We start from the raw sequence: 4,539 nt of genomic DNA, 5'->3' as shown, positions 1-4,539 counted from the left end.
CCCCAAGCTAGTTTTGAACTCCTGACCTCAAGTGATCCACCCACCTCAGCCTCCCAAAGTGCTGGGATTACAGGTGTGAGCCACCATGCCTGGCCAACTGTTAGGTCTTATTATTGTCACCATCATCACCACTATCATCTGATCATCAACATTCTAGTTGTTGTTAAGTATTCTGCTAAAGTTTATGCGCCAGAGATAATAAGCAATATTGCATGCAATGTGCCTTGCTTTATCTCATTTAATTCTCCCAAAAACCTGTGAACGATACTATTATGAGGAAACTGAGGTAAGTCCAGGACATTAAGTAACTTGCTCACAGCATAGATCTGATTCCAAAGATTGCACTGTTGACCATTAGGCTGCAAGATTAAAGAGATGATTAATGAAGATGAAGATGCATGAGAGTTTTGCTCATGTTAGAATTAAAAATAAGAATACTTGTTATCTTTTGCAAAATAACACAGTATATGTGATAGTTCTTTACTGCTTCAAAGTCCTTGAGCCAACATGTACACATTTGTAATACCTTCTATCTTGCGTTTTCCATTTTCCTCCATTTGTTTTTTTCTGGTTGCTAGAGCTTTTCACCTTGATTTTTTTCAGATCGAAACCACCTGCTTCATGGCTGTGTCTCTGAGAATCATTTAGCCTTTTTCTAGTTCTGATTGACTGAGGATACAAATACAATGATCAGATGAACACTGCCCTTTTTTTTGAGAATGGGAATGTCAGCAGCTTTATTTGTTTAGCTTCCTCAGCAAAGCACCTCTTAGAAACTTCAACTGCAGTAAATGTACCACAATGAATGAATGAAATGCACAATTGCTTACGTGGGCCCCCCAAATTTTCTGGCAATCTCAGAGAATTTCACCTAGTAAACACCCCAAAATAGTTGTTGAATGACCTGTCATTAAAATAAAAACGTAGATGAACCCCCTCTTGTGTTTTGTTGCGGTATTGCAAAATTTACAATTCATTAGTTGGGCAAAATAACATGTTTAGTTATAAAGTAAATATTTTTATTAAGCTTAGTTTTGCATGTATAAAATTCTCTGAAATTTGTGCAGCATTTTAATCACAAAGCAGACATTTTTGCAGACACTTAATCTTTTTTTTTTTTTTTCCCCAAGATGGAGTCTTGTTCTGTTGCCCAGGCTGGAGTGCAGTCAGTGGTGTGATCTTGGCTCACCGCAACTTTTGCCTCCTGGGTTCAAGCCATTCTCCTGTCTCAGCCTCCCAAGTAGTTGGGACTACAGGCGCCCGCCACCACGCCTGGCTAATTTTTTGTGTTTTTAGTAGAGACCGGGTTTCACCGTGTTAGCCAGGATGGTCTCGATCTCCTGACCTTGTGATCTGCCTGCCTCGGCCTCCCAAAGTGCTGGGATTACAGGCGTGAGCCTGGCAATTTTTTTGTATTTTTATTAGAGACGGGATTTCACCATGTTGGCCAGGCTGGTTTCAAACTCCTAACCTCACCTAATCTGCCCACCTCGGCCTCCTAAAGTGCTGGGATTACAGGCATGAGCCACCTCGCCCAGCCTAATTTTTTTTTGAGACGGAGTCTCGCTCTGTTGCCCAGGCTGGAATGCAAGGTGAGATCATGGATCACTGCAGCCTTGACCTCCTGGGTTCAAAGCAATCCTCCCACCTCAGCCCCCTGAGTAGCTGGGAGTACAGTGCACACCACCATACCTGGCTCATTTTTTTACGTTTTTTGTAGACACGGGGTCTCACAATGTTGCCTCAGCTGTATTTTTTGTTTTTTGTTAGACAGTAAGTCTTTTAAAGCCTGGCAACATGGTGAAACCCTGTCTCTGCTAAAAATACAAAAATTAGCCCGGCTTGGTGGCGGGCGCCTGTAGTCCCAGCTACTCGGGAGGCTGAGGCAGGAGAATGGTGTGAACCCGGGAGGTGGAGCTTGCAGTGAGCTGAGATCGTGCCACTGCACTCCTGCCTGGGCGACAGAGCAAAGACTCTGTCTCAAAAAATAAAATAAAATAAAGTAAAATAAAATTCAGATGGAGTTTTTTTTTTTTTTTGCTATGTTGCCCAGGTTGGTCTCAAACTCCTGGTCTCAAGACATCCTCCTGTTAGTTACCATGCCCGGCCATATAAATTAATATGCCAGGCACTACTCCAGGCATATAAAGATGGGAAGACCAGCTGGTGGCTCATGCCTGTAATCCTAGCACTTTGGGAGGCAGGATGATTGTTTGAGCCCAGGGGTTTTAGACCAATCTGGGTAACGTGGCAAAGCCCTGTCTGTATTTAAAAAAAAAAAAAAAAAAAAAAAAAAAAAAAAGGAAGACAATGACTCTGTCTTAAAAGGAGCTCATAATCTAGAGGAAGACACAGAACAACGATGACAGAACCCACAATGATGTTGAAATGTGTTAGGTGCTGATAGAGGCATGAAGAGGCAACCCCAGGAGCATAGGAAGGGACTCTCTCTTTTATTCTCAAAAAGTGAAAGAATGTTTTCTGGAGGAGCTGCTTAAGTTGGAGCTGAACCTTGCATGACTGTTTTCCAGATGGAGAAGGGTTTGAAGAGTATTCCAGGCAGTAGGAACTAAATTTTGGAAGGCAGGGATGCAAGAAACAGCTAGAAGCCTTTAGAAACTGCCAGATTATGTGAGGGTGTTGGCACAGGCCATATCTAGAAGGGACTGATGTACTAAGGGAAGGAGTTCAACTTAATGCTAGAGGGTTTGAACCTCCTTCATACAACAGGGGAGTGACGTGATTAAATTTGTATTTTAGAAAGATCATTCATTCTAGTTGCAGAGTATGCAGAATATAGGAAACACTAGGGAGGTAGTAGTTCCTGCACTGAAAGAGCTAATAGTTTACTTTGGAAAAGAGACAAATGATAGCCAGCTTTTATCAAGTGCTGACTCTGCCAGACACTGTTCTAAGGACTTCACAAACCTACCCTATGGTAGGATTTTGATTGCTATTTTACAGAGAAGGAAACAGACACAGAGGAGTCAAATAACTTGCTTATAGACACCCAGGCTGCCAGATCAAGTGGCCGGGCGCGGTGGCTCACACCTGTAATCCTAGCACTCTGGGAGGCCGAGGCAGGCGGATCACGAGGTCAGGAGATCAAGACCATCCGGGCTAATGCGGTGAAACCCCGTCTCTACTAAAAAAATTACAAAACATTAGCGGAGCATGGTGGCTGAGGCAGCCTGGGAGGCGGAGCTTGCAGTGAGCCGAGATGGCGCCACTGCACTCCAGCCTGTGAGACAGAGCGAGACTCCATCTCAAAAAAGAAAAAAAAAAGAAAGAACTTAATTGGATGCTTCTTATATGATACAGGCTCTTAGATTTATAGTGTAGCGTGTTAGGTTCTAAGGATAGGTATCTTGGTGACCAGCTGACCTGGACTAGAGAATCAGGTGAGGCTTGTATTCCAGAGGAAGTGGCTCCTAGTCTGAGATCAGAGGCATAGAGTTGATGTGGAAGAGAGTCAGGAAGAACCCTCTGGGGAAAGAAAGCAGACTGTTAAAAGGCTCTAATTTGGGAAAGAATATGGCATTATTGAGGGGAGCTGAAAGTCATTCAGCATGGCTGGATCATAGAAAATGAAGTGAGTAGTGGGGAGACGGGCTGGTGAAGTGATTGGGCATTAGAGTTAAACTCGGGTGCATTGGTTCACACCTGTAAATCCAAGGCCTTGGGAGGTCAAAGTGGGAGGGCTGCTTGAGGTCAGGAGTTCAAGGCCAGCCTGGGCAACATAGCAAGACCTTGTGTCTGAAAAAATTTTTTTTAACTTTTTTTTGGGCCGGGCATGGTGGCTCGCTTGTAATCCAGCACTTTGGGAGGCTGAGGTGGGTGGATCACTTGAGGTCAGGAGTTGGAAAGCAGCCTGGGCAGCATGGTAAAGCCCTGTCTCTACTAAAGATACAAAAAAAAAAAAAAAAAAAAAAAAAAAATTAGCTGGTAATGGTTGTGCGTGCCTATAATCCCAACTACTTGGGAGGCTGAAGCAGGAGAATCACTTGAATCCGGGAGGTGGAGGTTGCAGTGAGCCGGGATTGCGCCACTGCACTCCAGCCTGGGTGACAGAGTGAGAGTCCGCCTCAAACAAAACAAAAAACTTTTTTTTTTTTTGTAGGGACAGGGGTCTTAATCTGTTGCCCAGGCTGTTCTTGAACTCTTTGGGCTCAAGCAATCCTCCCACCTAGGAGTCCCAAAACACTGGGATTACAGACGTGAGCCACCACACCCGGGGGGATAAACCTTTTTTTTTTTTTTTTTGGATTTCATCCTAAAAACAAGGAGAAGCCATTGACGAATTCAATGTAGGGAGTGACCAGTTTTGCAGTTTTTTTTTTTTTGAGATGGAGTCTCGCTCTGTCGCCCAGGCTGGAGTGCAGCGGCGCAATCTTGGCTCACTGCAACCTCCACTTCCTGGGTTCAAGCAATTCTCTCGCTTCAGTCTCCCAAGTAGCTGGGACTACAGGTGCCCACCACTGCACCCAGCTAAATTTTGTATTTTAGTAGAGATTGGGTTTCACCATGTTGGCCAAGTTG

Source organism: Rhinopithecus bieti, unplaced genomic scaffold (assembly GCF_001698545.2).
Source record: "Rhinopithecus bieti isolate Rb0 unplaced genomic scaffold, ASM169854v2 scaffold_19610, whole genome shotgun sequence".
In the NCBI taxonomy this organism is placed as follows: Eukaryota; Metazoa; Chordata; class Mammalia; order Primates; family Cercopithecidae; genus Rhinopithecus; species Rhinopithecus bieti.
This window is presented reverse-complemented; position numbering follows the sequence as displayed.